Source organism: Protomyctophum parallelum (genome assembly GCF_964188405.1).
Source record: "Protomyctophum parallelum genome assembly, chromosome: 21".
Taxonomy (NCBI): Eukaryota; Metazoa; Chordata; class Actinopteri; order Myctophiformes; family Myctophidae; genus Protomyctophum; species Protomyctophum parallelum.
The window spans coordinates 22451586-22465883 of NC_139713.1; the positions used below are offsets into that span (position 1 = coordinate 22451586).

Here is a 14298-nt window from a genome sequence, read left to right on the forward strand (position 1 = left end):
GAATTATATTCCAGAGAGCTCTCTCTCTCTCTCTCTCTCTGTAGACCAGACCCATTTGTCTGGAGTGAAGGAGGTGTGTTTTCATCTGTGCATGTGTTGTGTGCTCTTGCGTGCATGCATGTGCGTGTGTGTGTGTGTGTGTGTGTGTGTGTGAGAGAGAGAGAGAGAGAGAGAGAGAGTTTCTGTGTGCATGCATGTGCTATGCTCTGCAGTTCCCCTGGCCACTGTGAAATCTTGCTGACAAGGAGAGTGAGCTTGACACACGGTGCTGCGACAACGGGGCTGAGAAGAGCAATCAAAATGGTGGCGCTCTCCCTTCTCCCTGGTGGTGTGGCAGTCACAGGGCAAACAGGTTCTCAAGGAGAAGCTGATAGGGGAGACTGGGTATGATTCTGCTATGGCTGACAGATTGGTTTCAGGCTAGACACGTTGGTTTCCTCCAGTGAAGTATGCTCAGCAGATGGGCTGAATGTTTTAATGTTGGACTTTTGTCTGATGTTTTTTTTGTTGTTGTTGAAGGAACCGGTAAATCTTGGATTATAAAAAATATTAGTAGACGTGATGTTTTCTCACTTATGCAGTTTGCTGTCATAGCTCTCACATGTTCTCCAGTGAATGTCAACTTCTGAAGTGACACAGACCAGTTTCGTTTTTCAGCTCAGGTCAGCAGTTAAAGTATGTAGGGTTTTTTTTTAACCCTACTGTACATCTTTGGGTATTCAAGTTTTGATTACATCTACAATAGCATTATGAAGGAGTCAGTCAGTCAAGTGAACAACATGCTCTCATCAGGTTTGTATAATTGGGCTGCGTAAAGTAGTGCAATTATTTGACTACATTGTTGTCTGTACCTAGACAGTGATGCAAATAGCCTGCATCCTGCATCCGTAGAGTAGACTCACTAAATTGAGAAAGGACCCAATCATGTCACCCTCTGGGGGACCTGGGATGCAATACTGTACTCAGTACTGTACTCTAACGTTGTTGAAGTAGGACTCGTAAAATATCCCTGGGACTCTTTTAGAAGAACACCCCTGGGTCCCGGGACCCATTACATTGAAAACCTATTTACAGTAAGTAAACATAGCCTACCGTTTAAGACTGGATGTGTCAGTTACCAATTGTGCAGGATTAGGACAAACCTTTAGGCCAAATATTGGACTAATCTATAGTCTAGCCAACTTTAAACCAAGTCATACTGTAGGTGACTTGCCCAGAATATTAGTTGATACTAGGTGTTGCTGTATTCATTTTAAGGAGATGGTGCCGTGGCCCGTGCTATGCTAGACAAGATACTTTAACAAAAACAAAGATCAAAGAGCTATTTGTTGTTTGGTATCTAAGGATTACCCTAAAAAGTAACCATTTTGAAAGAAAAAGACAAAACTTTGTTTTTAAAACATATGTTTATTGATTTTTCTTTACAACATAGTAATTTCAAAGCTATTATTCACATATATCCCCCCCCCCCCCCCCCACACATCCCCATGGCAGCACAAATACAAAACAAAATCTTCGAAGAAACATCAGGAAATTTCCATAAATACAGAACAAATTCAAAAAATAATAATAACAAAAACATTACATACAGTTAAACAAACAAATGCACAATGTCACAAAACTTTGGTTTGAATGCTGGGTGGAAGGAAGTGGTTGTATAGCTCATTACTCACTCTGACACTCTGGTCTCCTTGTGTGTGTCTCTCTCTATGTATCATACACATGCGTGCGTGCACACACAACCTCTCCCCCTATAACACATGTACACACACACACACACACACACACACACACACACACCAAGCGCAAGCACCAAGCCTGATTCATCCTTCGTTGCATGCGGACAAGCAGATCTACAAGCTCACAACGTGTTGTTTTGCAACGCGTTGTGAGCTTGTAGATCTGCTATTTCCGGCGCGCAACACCGCCATACAACCGTGTATACATCCGGCATTACTCTGCTCTCTACCTGGGGCAGTGGAGGAGGCTGGAGAGACACACAAAAGCCAATTGAAATGCTCCAGCGAGTGCATTCTTGCCATGATGCATGGCTCATCAGATGCAGTTTGTGCATGTATAGAAACATGCTGGCCCCATTTCAGAAAGTCTCTCGTCACCATAATATAACCACTTCTATCTACCGCTGTGATTTTCAGTGACGTCCCCTGTGCCATTGCTGTTGCTTTTTGCTTTTATTGTTAAAATAAGTGTTATATGAAGCTATCCAAAGTCATTGTAGTATCACTTTGAATCTTGGTATTTACTATTTTTCCATAACTAAGTAGTAGTAACTAAGTAATAGCACTAGTAGGTTGGCACTGACAGTATGCAATTGTTATTAGGAGTTTGTTTCAATAGAACAAGGCATTGGCTCTCAAGGTGTCTTGTCTTCCAGTCTCGGGTTGTATTGTTGACTGTTGCAACACCTACTCTTAAATTGCCAGTACAAAAAGTTATATCTCGCTGTCAATTGAAAGTAACATATTTCATATGACTTCAATATACTCCATCAGACAGACATGTACGTTATTTAGCCTAAATTGAAAAACTCAGCATGATAGCCCACAGTCGTCCAGCCAATTGTCTTCTTCATAGGACAAATCAAGTAATCGAAAAAACCCGTTCCACATGTTAAGTTAAGGCTCCTTCCCCTGCTCCTTACAAGATACAGTAAAGCACCTCTGTCAGCCTCACACACACACTGCCTGGGGTGGAAAAAACCTGAATTCTTTAGAGCCTGGCCGTTCCTTGGGCAGCGTGGTGGCACTGGACAAGGCCTTCATTGAGCAGGAACAGGAGTGGTCTTGTAGAAGGGAGGGATCCACTGACTCGGGCCTATACGAAGCAACAGAGCTGTCCGAGGACGATTAAATATTTAAGGGCTTGGAAAGGAGGTCTCGTGGTGAGTTAATATTGATGGGTCTCTCATCTTTCCTTCTCAAACTCTTGTCGACTTACCTCGAGAGGTTGGCTCGGTGCACCTAGAGAGGAAGGAACCTCGCTTTTTCTTCTCTTCCAGGCTAAGCACTCGTTTCAAAAGATCACTGCCAGATCAGTCTTTAAAGGCATAATGTGTAACCTTTCCCCTGTGTTTACATGACAAAACACATTTTTAACATTTCCCTCTGTACCAGCAGTTATCAGCCAGTGGAGCAGTGTGTTGGTGTTTACATGCAGAAACACTCATTCGCTGTAGGTGTTTTCATGGTTTGTTTTGGTTTCACCAAAAATGTCCCTGGCGTCTACAAAAACAAACCAAAATACAGTGATAACTGCTAACCTAGTCCTAGGGCAGTGTGTCTCTGCAGGTAAACAGCCGGTATAGAGGGAAATGGTGGTTGGGTAACATGCTTTTATCGTTTTGTTATGTAAACACAGGGCAAAGTGAAGTTACATACTATGCCTTTAACAGCATTACTGCAAAGGTAGAACTTGATCAACTCTTTTATCAGTTTTTTTTGTTGCTAGACAATTTTAGTTTAATCCAAACCCCGCCCCCCCCCCCCCCATGTTTGTATATTGTCCCCCTCTGTCACTGCCATGTGCCAACCCTTAATGCTGGTCTTGGGAGAGTGTAGACATTACAACCACGCATCCCCCTCTAATACACATAAAGTCACCAATCACCAGATGCTTCTTTACACCTCGCAGAGAGGAGTTTCACTCAGAGTCGTAGCACGTGCAGAGGAAAACATGCCATCCCATTCCCTCCCAGTTCTGTTCCCAGTTGAACTGGTATCCCGACCTGTCTGTAGGAGGCGCTATGGTGCAGTGACAGAACACGCTTCCTACCCACCAACATGGCAAATTGTGTTAGGAAAAAACAAAACAAATTAAGGAAACTAATCCCAGTCTTGTTCAAATGTCTTGTGTCTGGACTATATGCACACAGAATAACTCTTCCTACTTCCGGGCCGCTTCCCTACTTCCTTCACAGGTGTTACCGATGATACTAATTAAGGATCTGTTCTATTTAGTGTGCAGTGGTTCTCAAACGTTTTAATTTCAATGTACAAGAGTTACACACCCGCATGGGGCCATTTGGAACCCACTCAAGGACGCATTTTGAGACCTACTGGTGTTTCCAATGAGCCAACACGCACAATTGACGATATTCAGACCGCGGCCATCTTGACAGCAAGGCGCTAACTAGGTGCAACGTAGACATGTTATGAGTTACTTCCTGTCAAGAAATTCTGTGCAGGTTATTATTGTCAGAGTTTGGGAGTGCTCGTTCACTCGTCACTCAACAGACCTGCGTACCACCTGTTTTGAATTCGCACATAATGCAGGAGGCAGCAGGAGGTTGCTTTACTAAAAACGAGTGCTTCCAAACTCCAATACATAGAAAAAAAAATCACCTGCAAGGAATTTCTTGACGGGAAGTAAGTAGCTCATAACAAGTCTACAGTGGATTTTTATGAAACAAACACTTTGCAGATAAAAAGAGGATAGTTCAAGCTTTTCGCACAGCTGCAATGTTGGTGAGTTTGACATTGTTTAATACAATCAGGTCGACATTTCTGTTTGAATGAATGGGCTGTCAATGAGAAGTTGCACTAATAGCACCTTGCTGGCAAGATGGCCGCGGTCTGAATATCATCAATTGCAGCACCCAGACTCTGTTTGACCAGAATGGAACAGAGCCTTCATTAGTATCGGCGCTAACACCTGTGAAGGAAGAACGAAGGGGCCCAAGTTCTTTCCAAAATGGCGTGTGTGCATAGAGCCCATTATGATCCACTCTTTTACTTCCTGGTCAGTTTGAGGGCGCTCCATCATCCTGACCAGTTGGTAACCTCACCCACTGTCTGTAACTGAAGGGACTCACTGGCATGTCAGGGTTGCAGGAATGTACCATCTTCTGTACAGTTTACAAGATACTAGCCTGGAAACCAGACAAATCTGCCAAAGGAAGAACACAAATCCCTGGGGAGATTGGTCTGTACTCCAAAGTTCCAGACTAATATCTACACAGTGATATTAGTCTGGCCATGCCAGGCTAACAAGTTACAACATACACATTCAGAGCATCTAAAATATTCGTTTTTGGGCAAGCTCCATCATTGTCTCCACCAGCCGAAGGCATGGGGGAGAGTATGTTTTGCACTCCGTCCGTCCGTGTGTCCGTGTGTCCGTGTGTCCGTGTGTCCGTCCGTCCGTGAGCAGCTAATCTCGGCCACTGTTAACCCGGTCGATGCCAAATTTTGCACACACACTCCCTGGATGCCAACCATGCACCTCTGCCCCAAACTTTCCAGAACGGCCTGTTATAGCGCCACCAGGAGGCCGCTTTGTGCAAAACAAGTTTTTGCACAGTACACCTACAGATTTTGTCCAAACATCACGCAAATTGGTACACAGTCTCTCTAGAGCCATTCAACCAAACCGGTCTTTCAGATTTCTCAGACTCCATCCTGATTGGTTAAGATTAGCTTCCAAAATTCACAGGAGTGCTCAGTTTCAAACAAAATGCTGCAAATCATGAACACATCGCGTGATTTCCGTGAACTTGTGCACCCACATTCCCACTAGGCCGAGGACGAAATGCCACATGAACAATTTCAACTCAGCCTCAAGGTGGCGCTATAACTGGCCCAAAAGTGTTTTTACCTCTAACTGCACGGATCTGTGGATAACTTTGTATGCCAACTCCCTAGAGGCCAAGGAAAAACCTTTGCCTGGAATTTTTCACATCTGCTCTTTATAGCGCCACCAGGAGGCCGACATATGTAAAACACATTTTCTATTATTACTCCTTCACATTTTATCCAAATTTCACGCAAATTGGTACACATGATCTCCATATTCATGTGATCAAGACAGGTTTGTTTGATTTCTCATATTCCATCCTGATTGGCCACGATTGGCTCCTACAGTTTTCAGGAGTAGCAAATGGCCACAACTCCTCAACGCAGATTGCGATGAAACTGTGCACGCATATTCCCACTAGGCTGAGGAAGAATCCTGGTGGAGACCTGTGCCGATTGGCACTTTATCTAGTTTTATATATATTTTATACACACGCACGCGAGGATGTAGGCCTACTTTATTGAAGGGGATAGGCTGAAATGAAACATACCTCTTAGCCTTTGTGAGTTTGTGTGACAGGAGAGAGGGACAACAAATTAACACTAATATGTTTCTCTGGCAGGAAAGGTAGCCACAACTTCATTAAATGGATATTATACCAATTATACATTCGTTAAATTTTGTAAAGAGAAACTCAACCTTATAATATCATTAACGTCATTGCTTGGATGTGGTCTCGTTTATTGTGGCCTCGTTTAACCAAAAGACCAGTAACATTCACGTGGAGATAATATAAATATGTACAAAAAAGGAATCTAGTTTAGGATCCTACTAACTCTAAACCTACCAACAGCAATTTTGTATACCATCAGGTTGACATAGGCTACGGTAGAATTCATGGGCAGTGTTGCCATGTCCGCTTATTATAAGCGACTTTGGGCTTGTTCGTTTAAAAAATGTTCACGCTAAGGACCCCTCATAAATGAATATGTATTTGTCCACTGACCCTCAATCTGAAATCATTATTGTGCCATGGACCCCCGACATTTGTGTTCCACATATTCCACGTTCTTTAAGATTCCTTTGAAAATAGCCGATCTACAAGCTCAGTTAGCTCACAACATGCCGCGATGCTACGCGTTGTCAGCTTATAGATTTAAGTGCTCATGTGGCCTAGTGAGTACTCGCTCCCTTTGGGCTTGTTTTCATTGACCTGGTTGCCTGTTCATAGGAGACAACAGCAGCTTTGCCTCCAGGAAACGGTGCTCTGTGAGAGATGGGCTTCATGGCTGCATGGAATGTCTGCTGGTTTCCTGGAGCAATTGTCCTTGTGGAAAAACACTTCCTGGTTTCTCTCCAGACCTGTCCTTGGACATCCTTCAGCTGTGTCTCTTTTCAATCCCACTTGGTTTAGTCCATGGTCCTGTGTTTTGTGTTCGGACTACGAGGAATATACAAAGAGAATTATGCTGTGGAAAAACGTACAATACAATAGCAACAGTTTTATTTTTCCATGCTGAACTAGGTAACATTTTTATTTCTCTCTTTAAACTTATGGAAAGAAAACCTATTGAGACAACCAAAATACCTATTCCCATACAGATTTGGACAAACAAAATATAATAAATGTATGTTTCCAGAGGCTTGCAATTAGTTAGCCATTTTCTGTGGCATGGAATATTTACTTAACTATGTTGCTGGGGGTCATTTTCAGCTTTGTTTATTTGTGTTTTCTTTTAACGTATGAATAGTTTTTTCCCCTCCACCTCTGAGGCTATTAGAATGTAAGAAGAACCTGTTTAAAAATGTGTACACAGAAACATTGCGTCATACAGGGCTGAGTCCTTTTGCTGTAGAACCTTTGTGCAGATATCTCCTTGAAGCTCTGCTTTAAACCACAGTAACCCAAAGGGGGGATTGATCCATAGCGCCATATTTGGAGTCATGCTGAGATCTCTTGAGAAGATCGTCTGCAGCTAGCGATGAAAAGAGAAGGCCCCCCCAACACAGACACACACACACACACACACACAGTATTGGTCGCTGTCTTTGTACCGAACGCAGTTCACAGTTCTGCTTTCGCTGGCTGCCACGACAAGCCAAACCTAGTAGAGGAACCAATGAGAGGGAGGTTGCTTGCCCAGGTCTCTGTGTTCTTAAAGCTAAACAGTTCCATCTGTGTAACAAGATAGCAGCAGCGAGCAGAGGCAACTCCTCTTGGCTGAAACAGGACAGGGAGGGGAACAGGTTGGCCAGCCTGCTGAGACCTTGAGGAGCACAAAATGGTGGATGGTCATACATGCCACTGATACTCTTGTGTGACTGGTTGTGTCTCCTTAGCCACAGTAGGTCCCGCTGCTGTGTGAAAATGGATTCCTCTGTCTGTCTGTGTGTGTAACGTTTGGCCCAGCCTCTGCTCTGATGCAGAAGATAATTCTGTCAGCCCTGAGAGAGAGAGAGAGGGAGAGGGAGAGGGAGAGGGAGAGAGAAGAGAGAGCAGCCAAGTGAGGTGACTATACTAAAACAGGTTGAGCAATAGCCTGACAGTGAATCCTAACCATGCATGTCTGTCTGTTTCCACCCCTTATCCACCCAGAAAGCTTGAGCTCCCTCCCAGGACAACCTTCTTCTTGACTTCTGTTAGATTTGCAGTTTGATCTGCATTACATTTTACATCAACACTCGAACAGATAATGTGACGTCTGTCTGTCTGCGACAATCCTAGACCAGCAAAAAGAAAATCATCCAAGATAAAATGGTGGGTGGTTCGTGCAAAACCAGAGGAATGTTAGAACGGAGTCATTTTTGGATAGTCATTGGAATGAGAACCTGTGGTTGGGTATATACCTCAGCTGACCTTCAAAACCTGCGTGCTTTAGCTCAGGGATTTATCCTACCAGCCTCGTTGTGTTCTGTTTGCAATGCTATGTTTGAAGGTCACTTGGATAAAAACACATCGCCAGACCTCGTATTCTACTGAAGCTCGTGATTTCAATGCAGGATGGATGAACGGCCGTGAACGCTTTGAAAGGCCATTCTTGAGTTACAGTAACATTTGTGAACAGTCTCTTTTTTAGCAGCCTTTTTTCTTTTATAGGTTTTTCACCATGACAACCGGAAGGCAGTAGTCAGATCAAAGATGGCCATTTGCGCCAGAGAGGGAGTCTCGTGATGATGTGCTCTGTGTTGCAGTCATCCGTTTTCCAAGATGGAACGATCAGAGCTTCCTGCTATAGAAACAAAAGGCAGCCTCCCTCCTCAGAGCAAGGTTACTCGTAGTAGTGTGATGTTCGCGGGTTCGTTCATTTGCGGTTCAGTCGTAGAACGATATGTGAAGACAAGTCAGCAAGATAAAAAACCCTTGAATGGAGAAAGGACATATCTTGGTAAAGAAAGCCCCCATGAAGAGGAGAACAGTGTCAGAGATGTAAAGTAATAAAGGCTGACTGAACTGGTGGGTGATGTCAGGCAACCATCTGTCAGAGTCAGGGAGGGGGAGAGAGAGAGAGAGAGAGAGAGAGAGAGGCTGACACACACAGGCTCCGTCTGACCTTGCAGTATGGACGACCCAGACGTCAAATAGCAAATTATCATCTCTCCCCCAGGATTAGCATAGTATAGAAGCAGCTACAGGAATCGCGCTAAGGGTATATAATTTGTGTGTGTGGGTGTGTGTGTGTGTGTGTGTGTGTGTGTGTGTGTCATTTGAAGTGAGGACTTGATTGAATTGAAGGCCTCAGTCAGCAGTACATCTTGAGGTCCAAAGATCAGGATTCTCCCCCTCTCTTGAGGCCCTACCTACACGTTGCTCTTTATCACTGAGGTATTATACATATGTTGAACAATGTTGCGCCTTGATTAACGTCCTGCACCATATATATATATATATAATCCCAGGTACTATGTTTAATTTGTCTTGTGGTAAAGAGACCCCTTGGTAAATAATGATAAGAGAGACCCTACGGTTGTGCTGTTTGTGAAACAAGCTTGTAAATATCTGGAAACCCCTTACTTGGTGCGCATGCGTGCGTGCTAATCTTGCAAAGCGCTGGACCAATCGGCACCAAACTGCTTGTATGCTGCCAGTGGGCCAAGAAGGAAGATATCCAGATTTCTTCAAATCTGTGCACAGAAAATATTTGATTTCATATTTCTGTGCGTGAATTACCCACCAGCTCAGTGGCCTAGCTAGCGTTAGCTAGCCCTCCTCAGATTGGGAGGTCTGGGGTTCAATTCCCGGCCGAGGCCCAGCGGGTAAAAATGGTACCTAATGCAGGGCTTGACATTAAGGCTTGTCCGCTTGTAATAAATCTTTCTGGACAAGTGGTTCAAAATTGTCCGTTGGACAAGAGGCTCTTGGTTTCACTCCTAGCAGCCAAGAATATTGTCTGGCATTATTGTCTGGCTTTCCTAATAATCACCTTTCCAATATTGGTAATAGCCCTAGAATGTCTGATCTTACATACACAGCAATAGATTGGTCCTATCCACGCACGTTTAGCAGACTGACCATGTCGGCATTTAAACTTGTAGCAATGCGTTTGTACTACTGCGTTTGTAGTTTGTACCCACCCAGTAATTAATTCCTAAGATTTGGAGTCAGATATTGTGCTCTAGTTTAATATCAATTTGAATTCTGGCAGAGAACGTGTTTTAAGTAAAATATCACCACTTTTACACGAGGAAAACCTGGACTGTGTGCAGCTCGTGGAAAAGTATGAATTTTACTAAATATAAGTTTTATGCCAGTACTTTCAAATTAATATGAAACTAATCCCCAAACGACTCCAAGCCTTAGGAATTAATTATTGGGTGAGTGCACACGCAGTTTAAATGCCGACAAGGTCCGTTTGCTAAACGTGCGCGGAAAGAAACGATCTATGGCTGTGTATTTGGAATACATGAAATGTTTGTTTCACAGACATTCTAGGGCTATTAACTTGTAAACTGAGAATATTCAACTAATATTCAAACATGTATTCACCAAAACCAACTGCCTCAAAAAGTTAATGTCGTACATCAAGCTGTCTCCCGCTAAGGAAACTAGCCTCAGTACCCAGGCTTTTATTTTATAAATGTTTTGCATTGGGCTCAAAAAGAAAACCTCCTCCTGACCCAAGGGCCACATGGCTCAGGAACCGTTGATTCCCAAGGCTGCTTACCTTTACCTCCGCCCACCTGTCCTTCAAGGATCGCTGTTGCATACGGAACTGTTTTGGTGCTGTATGGTGATGTCATTCATTCACCTTGTTAGCTCTACCTTGAGGCCACATAGTGTTTTTTCTTTCTCCTCCTGAGGCCTCTATATATGGTAATATGGTATGCTGATCTACACTCATCCCTGTCACCTTTTATCCAGCCGTCCAATCACAATGGAAGAGGGGCGGACAGTGACGTTGTTGGGTACTATTGGGTAATATTTTAGCAATCTACAAGCTCACAACACAAGTTTTTAGATCGGCCATTTTCGAATAGTTGTGTAAAAGTTTAAAATACGGTTAAACTGGTTTAGCTGATTTTGATGCTAACTAATTTAGCTGGGGACCCGAAACGCCCTCAAGGACCCCTGGGGGTCCCCAAACCCCACTTTTGAGAACCACTGTCTTACCTACAGTACACACACATGAATGGAGGGCCTAAATAATCTACAAGGCAAAGTCCATCGTACTTCTACTTGTCTAAGACATTTGATAAATGCTTAACTAATGGGTGCAATCATTTAACATTAAGAGAGTGCCAAATATATCCCAAATTTTATTAAGGCTTTTTAGGAATGGCTCTGTACCAATTTGCAGTTCCGATACATGTATGATTATCTGCCAACAGCAATAATTCAATTCTCTGTTTCACTTAAACAACTTGCATGTTGCTTGTATGTCTTTTCCAGAACTAATTCCAGAACTAAGTACATTATCTCAAGTACTGTACTTAACCCCCTTATGGCCAATTTACAGTGGATTGTGCCCTCTACCTGCACTATTCATATTTTTAATTCATCATTTTAATGCCAATAGAAAGATCCGTGATATACACAATATATCTCTTTACTGGACTATTTCCAATTTTCAATACTTTTACTTCTACTCCACTACATCTCAGAGGTAAATATTGTACAATTTACTACCACTATTGAAAACTTTGATTAAATACTTTTTATTAATATTACAAAACATAAGCCTACATTACCCACTTCAGCCCTATACATTAGACCATTTGAAAATGTCAGATCTACAAGCTTGTAGATCTGCTATTATCAGAAGATTATTATACATTTTAAATCTTTAAACTGGCCATTCTTTCTTTTAAAAGTCTATCCCATGATTTTGTAACCCATGTTTTTACACAGTGTCAATTATCTAATGTAATCCTGTGCTCTACACTTCCTTTGCCAACCTGGGGAGAGCAACGGACTGATTTCATGAAAATGCATGAGGAGTCCAAGCCGCTTCTTTTCATCTGATAGAGGGGCGTTTCCCTAGTTGGACGTAGAACATGGAAGGAACACATTATTCCAACCAGTTCCTTTCCCCTCCATCAGGCGCCCCGGCTGGCCAGGGGGAGGCAGTTTAGAGTCCAGGATATCTGCAGTTTTCTGTGAGGGTACCTACCCTAGGGGACACGGGGAGAACATGTGAGGGTACCTACCCTAGGGGACACGGGGAGTACATGTGAGGGTACCTACCCTAGGGGACACTGGGAGAACATGTGAGGGTACCTATACCCTAGGGGACACGGGGAGAACATGTGAGGGTACCTACCCTAGGGGACACGGGGAGAACATGTGAGGGTACCTACCCTAGGGGACACTGGGAGAACATGTGAGGGTACCTATACCCTAGGGGACACGGGGAGAACATTCAAACTCCACACAGAAAGGCCCATTCAGTACAGCTATATGTCAGAGTATTCCTTACAAGACTTTTAAATCGATCAAGTGAAATCAAGTTCTTCAGTTTTAAAACAGATTGTAGACAGTTCCACGTGTGAGGGGCATAATGATGAAAGGCAGTCTTACCCAGTTCAGAATTAACTTAATTAACAGTTTAACACGGCATGCATTGCATTTGGCTGTTTTAGCTTTTTCCGCCATAATAAGCTTAAAATACCTCCACAGTCCACACAGCTGACCTGACGACTGCAGGCACCTCTCACATGCTACGCTGAGTAGAGTTAGGGCTCTCCTTGTCCCGTGACACATTATGCTGCTACTGTACTTCTCCTTTACGGCATGTCGCACCAAAGTGTGGCCGCAGTCGTTTACTGTACGTGATGTTTAAGGCTAGATGTACTTTTACTTGATCGTCCGCATTCTATCTTCTTTTAAATGAATTTCTTTCTTCTTTTTTTTTAGATCCAATCAAGCGTTTTTCCACCAGTGTCAGACTGACACAGGGGGGGTCTGGGTAATTGTAGCACTTATGAATTAGTTATGAATTTACATTTATACACTGTGAAAGAACGGCTGCATCCAGTGTAAATTAATTTAAGATTGCAAATCTTCACCCCTTAAAAGGTTGTCACTTGTCAAAAGATTGTTTTTCCAGAGATATTTTATGAATGTTAGCTACTTCATGGTTGATTCATGTTCTCACAAGCAATATGGGCATATAGGGTCTGGGCCAGGTTTAATACAATGCCAATATGCTTGGAACTTGGAAGGTTGGCCTACATATCTGCCACATTTGGCATTTCTCTCTTTGAGGACATTATTGGCCAGTTTCTATTCTGTTTTTCCCACAGCGTTGTCCGGTTCGAGCCGTGGGCATTCAGTGGCAAAATTGACACATGACATGCCCGAACTGCTGCGACACCTGTGTCAATCAGCATTGTTAGTCATGCAAATTCAGTGTTGTTTCCAGTGGTGGAAAAAAGTACTCACATTTTGTAAAAGTATCAATACTGCAATGTAGAAATACTCTTGTTACAAGTAAAAGTCTGGAAGTATTGGAAATTGGAAATACTCAAGTAAAGTACAAATACCTCAAAGTTGTACTTAAGTACAGCACTTGAAGAAATGTACTTAGTTACTTTCCACCACTGGCTTCAACATCTGCGCCTTTATTGTGTAGGGTCCGTGCACCATTGTCTGTTTGGAGTGAGTCCAACTTTATTGTGTAGGGTCCGTGCACCATTGTCTGTTTGGAGTGAGCCTTTATTGTGTAGGGTCCGTGCACCATTGTCTGTTTGGAGTGAGCCTTTATTGTGTAGGGTCCGTGCACCATTGTCTGTTTGGAGTGAGCCTTTATTGTGTAGGGTCCGTGCACCATTGTCTGTTTGGAGTGAGCCTTTATTGTGTAGGGTCCGTGCACCATTGTCTGTTTGGAGTGAGCCTTTATTGTGTAGGGTCCGTGCACCATTGTCTGTTTGGAGTGAGCCTTTATTGTGTAGGGTCCGTGCACCATTGTCTGTTTGGAGTGAGCCTTTATTGTGTAGGGTCCGTGCACCATTGTCTGTTTGGAGTGAGTCCAACATTTTAAACGTGCTGCACAAAAATAATAACGTGTTTTCATCCACTTTGAACCTGGCATCCCTATTTTGGCCATGCCGTTATTTACATGGTTAGAATTTAGAAAGAATAAAAAATGAGGCCAAAATACCAGCTCAACACAGCAAGAGTAATCTGCACACAGAGCCTGCCAGAGCTTGTAGAGCTGGTATTTATTTAGCTTTTTTCGTTGTACAAAAAGTATATAGTGTGTCGGTAGTAGGTATGTGTGTTCATGCATTAATGCGCACATGTGTGAAGTGGGGGGGGGGGTCAAAAAA

The 14298-nt window shown here is 43.2% G+C and overlaps 1 protein-coding gene across 3 annotated transcripts in view; it reads left to right on the top strand.

The window, feature by feature from the left end:
* znf462 (zinc finger protein 462) overlaps positions 1-14298 on the top strand; it is a 68492-nt gene that overhangs the window by 3162 nt on the left and 51032 nt on the right. Inside the window, exon 1 of one of the 3 annotated variants that reach the window (XM_083794409.1) lies at positions 2777-2902. The exons of 1 other annotated variant lie outside the window; for it this stretch is intronic. The gene's annotated coding sequence lies outside the window, so the exon portion shown is untranslated. Of the gene's footprint in view, positions 1-2776; positions 2903-8024; positions 8042-14298 lie in introns of those variants that run through there. One more of the 3 variants, XM_083794410.1, reaches the window with a different exon arrangement.